The sequence below is a fragment of the Populus alba genome, chromosome 19 (genome assembly GCF_005239225.2).
Source record: "Populus alba chromosome 19, ASM523922v2, whole genome shotgun sequence".
NCBI classification, from domain to species: domain Eukaryota; kingdom Viridiplantae; phylum Streptophyta; class Magnoliopsida; order Malpighiales; family Salicaceae; genus Populus; species Populus alba.
The window spans coordinates 17072033-17090968 of NC_133302.1; the positions used below are offsets into that span (position 1 = coordinate 17072033).

Genomic DNA, 18936 nt, shown 5'->3' on the forward strand with positions numbered 1-18936 from the left:
GAGTCTACAGTTCACAGTAGAAATGTTTCCATGTAGTACTAAGATTGTACTAGGATAATGAAGCAGTACTCATTTGGTGGCCAAATATGAGAAACGAAGTGGCTGGTTACGTGGAAAAATATAGTATTTGCCAATAAAGGTAAAAGTAGAATACCAAAAAACCGGCATGGCCTTTTGTTTACAATTGATTAGTTAAAAGTGCCCATTTTTATCCAAGGTTTATTAACCATCATTTGCACTTGAGGTATCAAATAACTCCTTAACTAAAGCATGTTATTTATTTTATAAATAACATACCTAATAATATGAAGAATTACATTTAAAATTTTATCACACACGGTGACTTTGTGTGAAATGTTCATCAGCTTTAAATGGAAGCCCTTCAGATAAATAACAAAGAATTGATTGATGAGTTTTAAGTATTTGAAATTGAAAGGATAACAAGAGGAGGGCCAAACTTAGAAAAGAGAAATTGGTTGGTGCAGCGCCCCAAACTGGAACACTATTAGTAATTGGGTCATATCTCGAGCTGTAGATTATCTCGGATTTAGGTTTGCTTTATATGGGATAGAAAGGTAAGAACATAGGTCTCCCTCAAGAACATTGCACTTTTTCCATGGGAATCCTGATTAGTTGATTTTAAAAAAGGCGGTCATTTTCAAGTCCAAATTATAGCAACAACAGAGAAGTCTGAAATCTGTCATGGCAACCCAGACATTGTTTCAGGTGTGTTTAGCCCTTACTCTAATTTCTTGAGTTCTAAAAGTCCAAATGTTTCTTAATTTTGAGTTTTTTCCTTTACATGATTATACTTATGTTCTTATTTTGTTTTTGTATGTTTATCTTCTTCATTATTGTGTTTAGACTAAGTTTATGGCATATGTCAACGGTGCGTGAAAAGGTTACACTAATGGTGTAAGAATAAGTATAGTGTAAACTCATGTCTCCACATGGGACTCAGGGACGCTTAATGTTTAATATGTACATGTCTTATCTTTTATCTTACTAATTTCTCTTTAATACTTGCTTGTTAGTAATGGTTAATCAGATTTTGTGTTATGTAAACACTTGGTATCCGCAACCGCGAACCTTATGCTTGGCTGGGACTCTCATAGCCTGATTCGCGAACCATGTTATGGTATTACCTAACACACACCTATGCTATCTGAAAGGAACTTTTGTTTGTTTGTTGCTCGAAATTCAGTTGCCATAAGTTCACACACAGCATCATGAATGAGTCTATCTGACAATATTTTTAAAAAAATTTCCCTGGTGTTCTTATTGGGACTTAAATAAGAATAATTAATATGATCATGTTAACAATTTATAATGAGCTATTAATGCTGTCAAATCATGCCATTGGAACCTTTTATGTGAGGTGGTTTTTTTCAAGTTAAATAATAAGAGAGTTCACATACTTATATCAGACTTTCTTTTGTTTGAAAATACCATTAATGGATCCTCTACACCTTGACGCGCACACATTATGCTTGTCTTTTTATAAACACCGACTTTGTCGGTTAGGTATTCGCTGACTCTAACTTAATTAAATCTTCCATCATCAAAGTTCTTATTAACTTCTAGTATTTCTTTATTATTTATTGTTGTTTGTTGTTGCCAGTCGTATTACTACTATCGTACATTTATTGTTGAGAGATTTCGGTGTTTTGCCTTTTTAAGATTTGTAGGGTTTAGTTGTTGTCTATAATTTATCAAAAGTTCTTTAACGAAAGCTCCTTATGATTCGACCGGTCCACTAGTGCATGGTCTTTGCTTGGGCTTATGCTTTAAACATTACTCTTACACTTGGTGTACATATAAGACATCAAATCTTTTGTTCGTGTCAAACAACCCATTACCATAATCTCCTGAGTGGACTGAGTGAGAGATGAAAATCACAATGGAACCTTGTTGTCGGGACTACCCAGAGGAAAGAGGGGAAAATGTATGCAATATGGTTGGGTCATTGTGGAATCGACTAAACTAAGTCTTATACACGGCAAACAGCCGACCTACTAAGTTCCTACATTAAATGGGATGACAGATCCAAGTTCGTGTAATTGACAAGTTGGCTTGTTTAGATTCGCTCATGTGAAGACTGAAGTTGGTAAAGGCTTCAATGGAGTCCTAATATCAATCATTGTTTTAAATCTCGAGAAAGAACCAAGATTTATTTCACATCCTCTGGTCGACCGTTTTTTGGGCGATGCAAACGTGCCCCTTGGGAACATGGAATTTGATATCAGTATTCCCTTTGAATTTCGGGCTTTCATGCCACAGATTTTGATGGCCAACCCTTCTTCTAGAGAAAAGAATTATTCAGATCTTAGAGGATTTTTTACTAAGGGCATGTGCTTTGGAAATTGGTTGGAAACTACGGTGAGGAGAATCTATCACTAGGGATCTTGTAGAATTCTAATTACGTATAACAACAGTTATCAAGCAACAATTGGAACGACCCTATTTGAGAGCTCTTTCTATGGCATAAAGTGTAGGCCACTACAACACCCCCTAGTAGTTTCGTGTGAATGCGCTTATGAGAAGTTGGGGATAGAAAAGTTGTATAGGGTGGGGCAGAATTAGTACAAAATCACTACTTAAAAAGTGAGGATTATTAAGGATCGAATGAAGGTGGCTTAGGATAGACAAAAGAAAATATGCAGATATTCAAATAAGACCACTTGAATTTTTTCCTGTAGATAAAGTATTTCTAAAGGTAGCTCTATGGAAACACATGTTGAGATTCGGCATGAAGGGGAAGTTAGCTCCGAGGTTCATTGGACCATTTGAAATTTGAAAACGTATCGAACCTGTAGCATATGAAATAAACTTGCCCTCACAGTTGGCCAAGGTTCACAATGTATTCCATTTTTCTTTGTCATGGAAAGCCGATGTAGACCCTTTGAGAGTGTTACCTCAAGTTCAATATCTAGACAGTAACGATTGGATAGTAACAATTGAAAATTGGACATTAACAATTCAATGTCAAGACAGTAACGATAGACTTTCATGTGAATACTATATAGAAGAATATAAAAGAATTGAGTCATACGAACACTTGCACATTGAGATACTAACTCTGAAAATATACATGATATATGTATGTATATTATTATGAGGAAATGAAAATGTATAGAAAGTAACAAATGAGTAATGGATGAATATAGATTCTCTATAATATTAGCTTGAAGGAATCATAACCAAAAAGCTTCCTTATGATTCAGGAGGAGTAACTAGTATTGGATTTTCTGTTAGGGGAGGTCGTGAGACAGGCGAAGCATGTGCGTGAGTTTCCTCCTATTTGCACTTATACAATTTAAAATTCTTCTGGTGAATACAATTACAATAAATGTCGTGTTCAATGTAAATAAAGTCTAGCGTAAATACAAGATTAGCTTTGACTAATGGCATCCATGATAGGATTGCTGGGATATGAATTGCGAGATTAGCTTCGGCTAATGACATCCATGATAGGATTGCGGGGAAATGAATTACAAGATTAGACTTTGCAAGGTCACCCAGTTCATGCAAGTAAATAAGAGTATTTAAATTAAGAATATACAAATGAGTGTTAATTGGGTTTAAAAGATTTACAAGCAAACTATAAGTTCTTTGTTAGAATTCTTATGGATCCGATAGAAAGTTAATACTTCATTCGTATTCATTACATGAGCATATATATATTCTTTATCAATATAATGGTATGTTTATTTATGTAACAGGTCTATCAAATATCTAGGGAGATCATTAGTTTTAGAACTCTACTTTGTAAAGCTTATGTAAATATTTAACTTAAAACAAAAGGGAATTAATGCGTTTATGTAGTATACTTTTGTGTAAACCTTTATGTATTGTTTTAAAAGTTTTAGTTTAGCATGTAGTATTTTAGTTATCTTGTAATTAACCCTTTTGAAATATTTAAGAACACTTATTATGTTGTAAATACTTTCTTTGCATGTTAATATTCATTTTCTTTTAAATTCTTATGATATTATGTTTGGACTATGTTCATATTGAACTTACTCATAAGATATATATATAATATATATATATATATATATATATATATATATAATGTGTGGATTGTATGAGGTGTGGAATTATGAGCTTGATATAAGGTCCGGAATTATGGGAACTTGTGATGATGGGTTGATTGAGTAAATTGATAGTAGTCGATAACTTGGGATGTCCTAAATGCAAATAAAAACTCTGCCGAATATTTGGTAATAAAAAAAAAAATTACCCTCAAATAAAGAGGATATGGTTGGGATCTTTTAAACATTGATCGAGTCGTACAGTTAGACTGTTACAGTAACCTTTACACCTTGACATAATAAACTTAACTGAACATTATGAATAAGAGAAACATAGATAAACAAGATAAGAACATAATTACATAAGTATAGTAAATGAAATGAAAAGCATAAACAAGAGATTAAGAAAAATATAACATGGAATAAAATTTGAACATTACAAAATACAAAAAAAAGAAAGAAGCAAGAGCAAGATCTTGATTTGAATATCAAGATACCTAAATGCATGGTAAGTACCTCTTTTTATAGGCCAAAATTCAGAACTATTGATTTGATGACTAATTGTTGAGTGGGTGGCCACCTCTTGACTTGGTAACTATTTTTATCTTCTTGTCTGCTAAAAACGTCATTGCTAACATTAGAATTTGAACATATAGTCTTTATGAAATTTCTAGGGCATTGTCTAAGCTTTCCAACAAAATAAGAATAAGGTCATTTGGACTTCTAGAAATCGAGATACGGGCTTAACACTAAACAGTTTCTAGGTTGTAGGACATATTATAACTTCTTTGTTGTTGCTATAATTTGAACTTAAAAACGATCCTTTTAAATTTTGGACTCTTCATAAATGTTTTAAGCATATGTATTAGCTTTCCATCCATTTATACTAGACCTAAATCCAAGTTTTACAGCTCCAATTATGATCCAATAACCGAATGGTGTTCCAGTTTGGACTGAACCAACATCTCTTTTATAAGTTTAGCCCTCTCTTTGTCTTCTCAATTTCAGTAGTTGAACTTATCAATCAATCATTTGATTTATGTGATAGACCTGCATTTAAAATGAACATTTACCATAAATTAAAGGTATATTATGTTATCAGACTTGTTATTATAAAACATGCTTTAATTAAGGAGTTTTACTTATTGATACTTCAAGTGCAAAATGATGATATAAAACCTTGATAAAAATGTATTTTTAAGTACTAATCACATATACAATCTTTATTCTTCCGATTCTAAAAATACCAAAGCAAACACCCATGAAGATGGATTGGAACTCCTTTAAATAGTGGTTTTTATAGCTTAAAACTCTTTCAAAACAACTTTGTAATGGCTATAAAGTGAAGAAAGTGGTTTTTTATGATAGCTTTTTTTGGTGGTTTTTTGATGACAAATTTGGGTTTAATTTATGGTTTAAATGGTAGAATAGGTGAAGGGTAGTTTATGCTCTTATATAAGCCTTGGCTCATTAATGAAGCTCAATTATCTTTACCTTCTTGTGCCACTATTTGAACACATTATGGCCTTAAACTGCCAGTTACTTTATTGGATTGATTAAGTCATCTCTTTCGGTCTGGGCATGTGATATGACCTCTTACTTTATTGGACTAAAAAAGAATGGTTCAAACCTTAAGAAGTCTAATTGACTCAACTACTCCATAATATACTAGCTTTTAGATTGAACCTAAGATTTCCACATAGCCTAACATAACAACACACTCGGGTAGAGAGACAACCTAAGCTAGGACATGAAAAGCCTAACCCAAAATTATTCCATCCACTCTCTGTTAGTTGGTATCAATCTTTAAATACTCTTATGTCCTGTTATAATTGGGCTTATAAATTGGCATTAGGGATGCCCATAGCCAGTGAATAATCCATATGACATCATTTCTTTAATCAACAGTGAATCACAAACCACGAGAGAATGTTATCCTAAGTAATTGCAACTAATATAGGTTTCATATTATTTTTCCCTCACTTTATCCTTAATTCCATATTTGTGATAACTTAAGTATTTGATTAATTTCCAAACTTAAAACAATTTAAAAAGCAATCTTGAACTACACTTTCAAATATGCTCGTACTTCTTTAAATTATGCAAACAAATATACTACACAACTTGAAGGCTTTATTCCTTTTATATTTGTGATAACTTAAGTAGTTGAGGATGTTTTACGCTAAAAAAATAATTGTCTTTCAGGTATTCATGATTTCAAATGTTTTTAAACAATCTACTTTTAAATTTTCATCCCATTTATTAATCTTGAGAAGGTCTTAATCTTGTGTGGTTTTCCTCAACCTCATGAAAAAGAAAGTAAATTAACAAGTCCTTTGCTCTTAAAAATACCAAAGCAAACACCCATGAAGATGGATTGGAACTCCTTTAAATAGTGTTTTTGATAGCTTAAAACTCTTTCAAAACAACTTTGTAATAGCTATAAAGTGAAGAAAGTGGTTTTTATGATGGTTTTTTTGGTGGTTTGATGACAAATTTAGGTTTAATTTATGGTTTACATGGTAGAATAAGTGAAGGGTAGTTTATGTTCTTATATAAGCCTTGGCTCATTAATGAAGCTCAATTATCTTTACCTTCTTGTGCCACTATTTGAACACATTATGGCCTTAAACTGCCAGTTACTTTATTGGATTGATTAAGTCATCTCTTTCGGTCTGGGCATATGATATGACCTATTACTTTATTGGACTAAAAAAGAATGGTTCAAACCTTAAGAAGTCTAATTGACTCAACTACTCCATAATATACTAGTTTTTATATTGAACATAAGGTTCCACATAGCCTAACACAACAACACATTCAGGTAGAGGGACAAACTAACTCCAAAACACAAGCTAGGATAGAAAAAGCCTAACCCAAAATTATTCCATCCACTCTCTGTTAGTTGGTATCAATCATCAAATACTCTCATGTCCTCCTGTTATAATTGGGCTTATAGATTGGCGTTAGGGATGCCCAAAGCCAATGGATAATCCATTTGACATCATTTCTTAACTCAACAGTGAATCACCAGCCATGAGAGACTGTTATCCTAAGTAATTGCAACTAATATAGGTTTCATATTATTTTTCCCTCACTTTATCCTTAATTCCATACAAGTTGGCATGATTTATGGCTATATAAATATCCATCAACAACCAGGTAAGGGAAGTTCCAATAACAAATTTCTTAGTGCATATTTTTCTTCTTCGTAACTACATATCATTACGGCCCTGTTTATAGTAGCGTTTGCATTGTAATTTTAGTAAATTTTGAAATTTCTTTCTCCAAATTAATTTTTATTATGTATTTTTAGATCCTTTTAATGTGTTGGTATCAAAAATAAATTTTTAAAAAATAAAAAATATATATTATTTTAATGAATTTCCAAATAAAAAACAATTTTAAAAAACAATCTCAATCACACTTTCAAACATGCCCTACATCTCCTTTAAAATTATGCAAACAAATATAATACACAAATTGAAGGCTTTTTTTCCTTTTATATTTGTTATAACTTGAGTATTTAAGGATCTTTCACGCTAAAAAAATAATTGTCTTCCAGGTATTCATGATTTCAAATGTTTTTCAACAATCTACTTTTAAATTTTCATCCCATTTATTAATCTTGAGAAGGTCTTGATCTTGTGTGGTTTCCTCAACCTCATGAAAAAGAAAGTAAATTAACAAGTCCTTTGCTCTTATATTAACACCTTAAACAAACAAAGAATCCATCCTATGTGTTCCTCGTAAAAAAGAACACTGCTAAATAAATTACAAAGTATTGATTTCATGGAGAGAGAAATATGGTACCTGCATAATTAATGCAGAAAATATGTGAATAAATTAGAAAGAAAGGATTTTATATTAGCCATAAGATATAAGAATAATATATATGTCAAGTGTACGGAAAATAATTTTAATAAATACAAAACTATTCAGACATCATATACTTAGGTAAATAAAGGATGAACAACATCTTCTTTTTTATTGCCTTGATTCTTGTGATATATGACTTGATAGGTTAGAACATGTAAATTATAATTCTATATACAAGTCAATTAATTTTGAATTATTATTAAGTATTGTTTTTTTTTTAAATAAAGTTTATATTGAATCAAAATTCATAAAAATTTTGGTACTACATCAAGTCTCCTTCTTGATCTTCCTCTCCATCTCTTTGTTGATGTACATTTTTATTGTCCGACAAAAATAGAATGTAAGTTTACTCAATGATTTAAAATCATTATTTAATTACTCAAATACACCTTATATTACTTATAATAACCTTAATAAATAAAAAGGGCATAATATAATACCTAATTAATTATATTATTTCAATTTTCCAGGGTATCACACTAGCTTCAATTAAGATTTTAGATGACAACCTTACTCAAATTAAGATATATGGCAACATAAATCTCCGGAAGTATATTCAAAATAATCTTCATCAAGTAAGAGGCCTTAGTTTCATAACCTAAAGCACCGGTCTTCTTATCAACAGCAGAAGCAATCCTTCTTTTCTTTTCTTTTCTCTTTTTCTATTTATATGCAAAATAGTACAAGGAACGCCTATGAAGAGGCAGCAGGAAACTGTAGCTAAAGAAGATTAAAAACAATTCACACTTTATTACTATCAAAACTCATGCGACTGCTTCTAAAGTGCAAGACCTCATCGGAAGCAGATACCAAGACCAATCAACTCGAGAAAATTCAATCCTATGGCAGCATCTTGGGTTTTCCTTTATGATGGCTATCGTATATATGTCCACAGCGTTACAACTGGAGTTTTGCTAGCTCCGCATCAAACAAATCATCACGTCGGTATTATGAATTCATCCTCGCCGGGACAAGGCAAAAGTGTCGTCTTCATGGGACCGATTTCTCTTGTAAGATATGGAAAATATCGGCATCAATTCCATCTCCATCTCCATCTCCATCTCCGATCTTTCCTTGCATCAATTTTTTCGTTTGATCTTTCCTCGGAAGAATCTTGATATTGCGTCGATGCAGTGATGGCAGCAGGAAGTCTATGGGTTTTGGCATAAAATGCAATATCGTCTTCAGCTTCATTATCGTTTTTCCTTTCTACTACGTACCATACTTTTGGATCTATTCCCACTCCATAAACTTCTTCAATATTTATATGTTCTCTTAAAGTGACAGTCAAGGATATCTACAAATAAACAAAATTCCAAACCTAACAAAAAAAGGAATCTAAAATTTGAGATTCCAGTGTGAAGTGTACGCCCACAAGCAGCTTATCGCGTGGGGTAGAGAAGCCTAGGAGTTTGACTGACCAACCTTTATGGCTGCCGAATCCAAACACGACTCTTCTCTCACCGAGCCCCCACTATTTTGATCGGGTCACCATTACCCTTTCTTTCTTTTTTATCTTCCTCTGAATAATTCCGTATGGTTTTTTTTTTTTTTTTCTGCTCAGATTTGTGCATTCTCATTTATTTTCATTTTTGCATATAACACACTATATGTTAGAACCAATCTGACTAATGAAAGAAGGTTAAATCATGAAAGGGTAATAACGTTTTTGTGTAGAAGAAGAAATTAACTCAATGTGTTATGTGTACAATTTAAAAAATACAAATATATGCCCATAAAAATACAAATATATGCCCAACTTAATAATGGATGTGTGTCGTTACTTCAAAGAAATAATATTAAGCAAAATAATTTAAAAATCCATCTTTTTCATTGAAAATAATATTCCTTTTTTTAAAATTTTTTGAGAAATTTCTTAGAATAAAATTAATTGAGATAGAAAAATAAATGGCGCATCTTCAAGATAGAGATTAAAGAGAAAATTTTCATCTAAAGTGAATATCTCCACTTTAGAAATAAGTGTTTGATTTACATGATCTCCCTTGATATCTATTTTTTTCTCTGTAAAATAAAAATTAGTATTCATTAGTTGCAATTGTGATTTTGATTTCAGTATAATGATGAAACCCAAATGAAAGTTTAAAAACGTTGAATGTGTTACATATGATTAAAATGAAAAAACAAAGAAACACAAAATATTTATAATTCTTCCAAATAAGTTTTATTTAATGCAACAATTAGTTTAACAATACTAATGATGTTGTTGAGTAGGATTATAGTTGATAATAATAGATAATTGATGAAATCTTCAAGTTAAAACATTATGATGATATTTGAATCTAATATTGCAAGTTCTTTGTATTGAGAAATGCAATAAATTAATAAAGTAAATGCTACATATGCATTAAATATTTTCATAGTTTTACAATATGAAAGTTGTATTATATTAGATTTGTATAGTAATGTTGTTTTCATGAGAGAAATCTTATATTATTCAAAGTAAATTTTTTATTAAGTGTCATGTATTTAGGAAAATTAATTTCACTCGGAGCCTCTATAAATCTATACATATGATTATAATGAAAAACAAAGCAGCACATAATGTTTAGTATTATTCAAAACAAAATTTTCATTTAGTGCAAACAATTTGTTTAACAATATTAATGATGTTGTTGAGTAAGATAACACTTGATAATAGATGAAAACTTCATAATTAAAGCACTAAAAAGTTGTTTGAATTGTATATTGCAAGTTCAAATGCAATTAATTAAGAAATTAAATGTCACATATTCATTAAATAGTTTAAGTCTCCAAACATGTGTTGTAATCTATTTTTGGATCCCCGCACAAAAAAAAATATAAAAAATAATATATATATATATATATAGTCAGAAGAAATCCAAAAAAAATAATAGCAGTCAGAATAGATTGTCGGAGCGCCCATAAATTGGTTGAGGAGGTTGAAAAATACAAAAAATAAAATTTGACAGTATATATATTGGACTGATGAGAGCCGTGTTGAAAAAGAAAATTTAATTTGAGAAGAAAAGTCCAAAATCATATGTTTATGGACTTAATTGAATTTTATTAAAGGTTTAAATTGAATTTATGAAGGATTTGATTGCAAGAAAAATTAATTTTTAAGTCAATTTAAGCTTTAATTGAAAGAAATCAAAGTTATGAGGTTAAATTATAATTTGTAAGACTTAATTTGGTCAAATCAAAGGCTTAATTGCATAAATATTAAAGTTTGATGGCTAATTAGGGACTTGGTTGAAGAAATCCAAAACCAAGGACCAATTAAAAAAGGCGCACAAATAAAGGCATTGATTTGAAAAATTAACGTTTTGGTGCCTTTTCTCTTTGAAAAATTAACGTTTTGGTGCCTGTTCAAAACAATGTTGTTTCATTGCACTATTCACTTAAAAAAAAAAAGCAAAACATTGTCATTTTGAATGGCAACGTTGGTCTTCTTCTTCCCTTAGACATGCAAAGGAAATGGAAGGAGAAGCTTTTCTCCCCTACATTTTCCCGCTCACTCTCTTTCCCAAAACCTGAAAACAAACCTGACAAAGACCCTTACTTGCCCAAACCATGACCAATGACCTACCACAAGACGAGAATTAATGTAGAGGGGACAAGCCTTGCGAGCAACCATGAGACGGCTACCAGGGGCCCCTCGGACACCCTATCCCTGTGTCATGACTTGACAAGGGTAGTAGCCCTCTCTCCCCTTTTTCCTCCTTATACATGCCAGACGAAAGAGATCAACAAGTTGGGGGGAGTGGAATATAGAGGAACATTTGAAAATAGTTGGGAGCAGAAAAGCAGAGAAAAGAAGAGAGGGAAGATGGAAAAACATAAAGGAATTGTTTTGAGATATAAAGACAAGAAAAGAGAGAAAAGAAAGTAGAAGAGAGAAGAATTGCCACTGCCTACCTTCCTCATCTCCACCACGAGAACTACTTTGAGCCATTGTCGACGGGAGCTCCACCACCAGCAGAAACAAAGGAGAAACCGAAACAAAATAGAGAAAAGAAGAAAGAACATGAGGGAGGGGAGAAACAAAGGGTAAGTAAAACACAGAAAAAAGAACCACTAGCCACCTTTAGCTCCCAGTTCATCACAACTAGCACCAGTAACACTACCTTTAATAGCAGCTCCACCATCATCAGAGACCAAAGAAGAAACATAGAAGCAGGAGAACAGAAACAACGAGATGAAGAAAACATAAGAAAACAAAGAGAAAAACGAAGAAGAACCACCGTCTGGAATCCCTCGTCTGCGACGTGATTCTTCCTCAACACAGCCACTGCCTGCCGCAGTCATCATCGCCACCACTGCCTGCCGCAGTCAACACCGCCACCACTGCCATGTTTGCTTCTTCTCCTTCATCGTCTCCGGCTGCTCCACCGCACTGTATGAACAGTGAAGAGTGCTCCACTATTCACTGGACTGAACAAAGGATACGAATCTAGTTTTCATCAAATTATTCCAAAATTTTAAAAAAATATCTTATTTTCATGCATACGGTGAAGTCTTAAAAAATGATATCGTATTTTCATTAAAAAAAAATATATGTTAGCATGGATTTTGACTTTAATAACCAGCTTATTAAAGCCACGAGAACTTGGCCTATATTTCAATTTTTTTCAAAAAAATCATTTTGTTTTCTTTTAGTATCTAGGATTACAAATTTGTACATAAAACATATTCCCAATATTAAAAGATAGGTTTTTTATTGACATTAGAATAGTGAGGTTTAATCCGATAAGATAAGGATCTCCTTACCGAGAAGGACTTTTCTTAAATCATAGACAGACCAACAGGTAGACCTTAATATATATCAGACAATTAAACATTGCATATTACATTAGGTAGGGCGTATTTGGGGTGCTAAATGAAAGTTTGGCCTACTTTTTTGGTGGGTGTGATGATTGTTGTTGGGATGCTAGTTGGTACTAGAACGACCCCTGTTATGGCTAAAATTAGAGTTGTGCTAAAATATGGCAAGATATGCAGATTGCATGGGTAGCGAAGATGGATGAGGCAACAGAGGTGAGTTTGCATCCATGGATTGAAGGAAGGTCTTGTATAGAAACTCATGTAAAGAGATGGTTGTGAAGGTCAGCATATGACAGTAGTTCTGCCTTGGTCACGAGGCTGATTATCAAGTTTTTGAACACACCACGAAGGCCATGAAACATATAGAGGTTAAAGTCTTCAAGGGAGATAGGACAACCAACAGTAACCAATTCATTAAATCTAAATTTTGCTTGCTGCATGTATATAACAATCAAAGCATCACCTTGCCGAAGATCTTGAAAGGACTTGTAAAGTTGCATGATGCAAGAATTAAATGAAGACGTGAAAGCTTTCTCAAGAGTGCGCCAAACACAATGTGAGTTATGACAATCTACCACAAGGTGTAATACATCTATAAAAAGAGAGGAGAGTGACGCACTCAAAATAAGTTGATCATATTGCTTCCAATAAAGAAAAGAGGGGTTGATTGTCGAAGAAGAACCAGTAGAACTATCATAAACATGAGAGGGAGGACATGACATTGAGCCATCAATAAAGTGGAAGACGTTCTGACCAAGAAGATATGACTTCATCTGCATTCGCTAATATAGATCATTTGTGTTTGTAATTTTTAACAAAACAACTTGTTAAGTGTTGGACAAAACAATTATAGTTGGAGTTGATGTCCCTATAATATAAAGAGAAATAACAAAAACATGAGAGGGAGAATCATTGTTATGCTCTGGAAGTGAAGGAGGCTGCTGTTGTGAGAAAACACCACCGATAGCGGCCTGTGAGTGGCAGGTCGGCTAGGCTGCAACACTAGTTTGGTGGAGGGAGAAGTCAACAACAGCAATAGAGTCTGTTTGGGATAAGGAGAGAGGATTTCTGATGGTAGAAGGCTTTGATACCAAGTTGAGAAGAAGTAGGAGGCTTAACCTATTAGTTAGTCAACCATTTTCTATTTATATGTGTAGAGCAATATACAATAGTAAAAGTAGATATTACAACATTAGAGTAGTGCCTAAAATATTTCCTATATATATACATTTTATAATAAGCTTAATGAGTTGTTGGGAAGTCTTTGTTTTTCTCTATAGAAGAAGGTTGTTTGGAACTTTGATAACACATTAGAACAAATAATTTTTCGATCATGGTGTCATGACAAAATGTTCCTATATCAACTTGCTTCAATATTTAGATCGACATATACGCATGCTGATAATGAAGTGGTTAAGATATAAAATGTTCCTATATCAATAACTAGAGTAGCACACATAAATCACCATTGAATTTTCTTAGTATTGTTAGAATCATCTCTTTAAGATCTTTTTTTATCGTACTGGTAGTGTTGTTATCGAAACTTCAGTGTGCTTTAGAGGCTTTTTTTTCATTCTTTGTTTCTCTCTCTTCTTTCCTCCTTGTAGCTTGTAAAGATACACGATAGAGAAAAAAATAAGAAAAAAGAAAGAGGCCTTAAAGGCTCTGAAGCTTCAATAATGACACACTCTTAGAGGCATACCGAATCTTCAATGATGACGCCATTAATATAATTAGTAAGATCTCAAGAAGATAAATTCAATAGCGCTAAAAAAAGGTAACTAATAGTGAATGAAGTAGGTTATATGAATCATCCAAAGATGGCGGGGCTCACTTGTCTTTGAGAGGCTCATGTGGCCCACTATATTCACCATTAATAATCTTTCTTAATGTTATTAAATTTATCTTATCAAGATTTTTCTTACGATACAAGGTATGTCATTTTCCGAGTTTTGATATGTCTGTAACTAACAATAAATTAATACCTGTCCACAAAGCTTGAGAGGACATCCTTGAATGATTAAATGCGAGCAGAGGACACAACACGATGAATACAAAAGAAAGGAATTGCAAGCCACTTTCCCGAGGCTAGAGTGAAAGAAAAGAATTGCGTGGCACTATTTGAATTCACAAATAGTTTTTACACATTTTATCCGAGGATTTTTTGAATTATCTACCATGCTTAAACACTTTAAATGATTTGGAAAACTGTACCTAAAAGACTAGTAAATGTCAGCTTAAGTTTGCGAACAACCACTGTCATATGATGCTACTTGGAAAATCGTGTTGTGGCTATATATATACCCTCTGAGATGCTGTTTTTAATTCATCCTAAAATTTAATAAAGGTAGGAAAATATTATCTTCAATGGAGCTGGGAAGTATAATGGAGTTTCTAAACAACAAGTCCATTTTAGTCATTGGTGCAACTGGATTTCTTGGAAAGAGTATTGTCCCCTCTCAAAAGAAATTTATTTCCTCAAGACTTGTGATGTGCTGTGACAAAATCAATCTATTAACAATGTTGTTTTCTAACATTGGCAGTTTTTGTGGAGAAGATATTGAGGGTTCAACCCAAAGTGAAGAAGCTTTATCTTCTTCTAAGAGCCGTGGACACTAGATCTGCTGAAGAACGCCTGCACAATGAGGTAAAATCTTCTTCTCCTTTCTTTCTCTTTTTTTTTTTTTATCTTAAATTAATTATTATATGTGCATCATGGACTGAAACATATAATAGTTCTTGATACTATATTGCATACATACTGATTTATACAGGTGATAGGGATGGCCTTGTTTGATGTTTTGAGAGAGCAACATGGTGCAAGTTTATATTCCTTCGTTTATGAAAAAGTGACTCCTGTTCCTGGGGACATCTCTTGTGTGGACTTGGGAATAAGAGACTCATTGTTGAAGGGTCAGATATGGAATGAAATTGATACGGTGATTAACTGCGCTGCCACCACCAACTTTGATGAAAGGTCAACAAGGAAATTAACTGATTTTCATTAGTTCATTTCTTTTAGAGATAAGAGATTCAAATTCCTTTGCAACGAAAGATATTTAAGAATTTATGAATCACTAAAATTAGTAACGTTTCACTCTTCTTACTTATTTTTTTATATTGTTTGTTGAAGATACGATGTTGCATTAGGTATCAATACATTGGGACCTTTGCACCTCTTGAACTTTGTCAAGAAATGTAATAGTGTTGAGGTGCTTGTCCATTTATCAACTGGTAAGAATATTTATTATGTAGTTCGATTGAGCTTTAATTGGACACACTGTACTCGTCTATGCACATAATCCACGCCAAGTATAATGTTTTGGAATCTTTAATGCAGACTAACATTCTTCTCAATGATTGTGCTTTCGTCAGCTTACGTATGCGGCGAAGATGCAGGATTGATACTGGAGAAGCCATTTCCCTTGGGAAAAGCCAAGAAAGGCACGGAAATGATAGACATCGACATAGAAAAGAAACTGGTCGAGGAGAAATTGAGGAAACTCCACTCAGAACATGCTGAAGAGAGTGCGGTCACGTCTTACATGAAGGATTATGGCTCTAAACGGTAGTAATATCTAATTAAATTGTGACAATTTTCGTTTAAGATATACTTATTTGCCTGACATGATGTCTTTTCCCTTGATGGTGATTAATTACAGGGCCAGGATGTTTGGATGGCCAAACACTTACGTATTTACCAAGGCAATGGGAGAGATGCTCCTAGTCCATTATAATAGAGATACAGTACCTCTAGTCATTATCCGCCCTACTATGGTAACAAGTACTTACCAAGAGCCGTTTCCCGGCTGGATTGAAGGTGTAAGGTAGTCTGCTACTGCATATCTGCATGCGCATCATGGTGTAAGCATGCATGGTTCTTCATTAATTTTCGAATCATTTTTTGTCCCAATAACACAGGACCGTTGATGGAGTAGCTGTTGGATATGCTAAAGGGAAATTGAAACACTTTCCGTTCAAACCACAGTTAATAGTTGACGTGGTTAGCTCATACCCCCTCCGTTCTTTCATTAGTTTTTATAAATATAAGCATGCCGAAACTGAAAATGTCCTGGAAATGATGCAGATACCAGCTGACATGGTAATCAATGCTCTTATCATGGCCATGGTGGAATATGCAAACCGATCCACTACTTCAGAAATCATTTATCATGTAGGATCTTCATTGAGAAATCCGTTCAAATTCTCAAATTTAAATGATTATTATTTCGTTACTTCACTCAAAACCCGTTGATTGACAAAGAAGGAAAGCCAATAAAGGTTGGCGAGGTTACAGCTTTCAGCTCCATGGCTAGTTTCCGTATATACATGGCGATTCGTTATTCGTTGCCATTAAAGGTTTGATGAACATAACTAATTTAATTTCACATTTCGTTATGTCCATCAAAATCTAGTCTATTTCTATAGTTCATATATTTCACACATCACCTGCATCACCATAGGTCCTACTCTATAAGAAATTTCGTTTAGTTTTTCAAAGTCAACCTTTTTACGTATGTTTGGTATGATAATTGCACGAAAAGTGCTCTTGTGGATCGAAAACATTTCCAATTCTTTGGCATTAATTTAATTTCACATTTCGTTATGTCCATCAAAATTTAGTCTGTTTCTATAGTTCATATGTTTACACATCACCTGCATCATCAACTATATATTGGGCTATATAACAATTAGTGTTCTTATGGATCGAAAATAACAAGTTCTTTAATGAAAATCTATTTTACTAAATTATTTGAATATAAGAAAAGAAGGCATTTGCATATACCCCTAAGAAAGCTAAGTCACAGAATTTCAAGAACCGCAGGAACCGCTTTTCCTTATTAATTACTCATATCTTATTGACCAGTGTTTCTCGTTTTAAGTTATTGAGTTTTGCAAGAATTACTAATACCCCCTTGATAAATGTTGGGTTAAATAGTATTAGAAAATAATATAAATTATATATCAGAATTTTATCTAATAATTTAAGTTATTGGGTTGAATTAGTTATTTAAATGATATCAGAGTATTAATGATGAAGCGGTTAAGAAAATTGAATCCTACAATCCTTATTTTTATGATAAAAATAAAAATATAAGGTAATATGAATCTATACAAGTTTCAAATTCAAAAAGCTTTCAATTAATGGAAATATTTTAAAAAAATAATATAAATCATTTATTAAAAGCTCACATAAACCCCTTAAGCTACCCCTGACTAATAAAGTGGTGGAGGAAGATCGGGATTGATACACTATGCATGTCTCATGCATGATTACAACCTAAAATCAATAAGTAAATTAAAGTATGTGTTATTCCATAATTGATTTTCCTTTGTTACAACATATTATCAAAAATAAACTTCCTACGTAAGTGATTGTTTTCTCATTAATCTCAAACTAACAAGTAATTTTTTTCTCTTACCAGGTATTCCATCAAGCAATAAATACTGTTTTATTCCAGAAACACTACAAGGACAAGTACACTGCTCTTGACAGAAGCTTGAAGCGTGGAATGCGATTAGCTAAGCTCTATGAACCTTATGTGTTCTTTAAGGGCATGTAAGGATATAGTCATTGAATTCCATTGATATATCTTATAGTTTGAATGAATATTACATAGATTAGCGCATAATAAATTAATTTTATCTTTTTTTACTCAGATTTGATGACACCAACTCGGAAAAGTTGCAAATTGCAGCAAGAGAGACTTGTTCAGAAGCAGATGCCTTCAACTTTGACCCCACAAGTGTTAATTGGGAAGCTTACATGATGGATGTTCATTTTCCTGGTCTCGTAAAATATGTGCTAAAATGATATATTGCCAGAGAGCATTTGCACGGCGACATTTGGGCATACTGTTCCTACGAACTGTCTTATAATTGATTGTAATAGTGCTTTTTATTATGATGAAAAATAAAATTAGTGGACAAAATAAATTATCGAATAAAAGTGAAATCTAATATATCAAGTTTATGTTGTTAAAGACTTGTAATTTTCGATTTTTTTTGTTATCGAAATATGCTATTTTTCCTTATTTTTTTTGTTAAATGACTAAATATATGGTTATATAATTTGAAAAATATATCACTCGTTTATAAAATATCCATTGTTTTCATCAAATTTCAGCTAATTATAATTTTAATTCCAAAACTATGTTTTAGTGTGATTGGGACACATTGCGAGATGAATTTCAAAGCACCATAAAAAAATAAACCA

At 32.7% G+C, this 18936-nt stretch overlaps 1 pseudogene; it reads left to right on the forward strand.

Moving 5' to 3' along the window:
* The first annotated feature begins 14927 nt into the window (after positions 1 to 14927).
* LOC118036254 (alcohol-forming fatty acyl-CoA reductase-like) lies at positions 14928 to 18697 on the forward strand (annotated as a pseudogene).
* Positions 18698 to 18936: the final 239 nt, after the last annotated feature.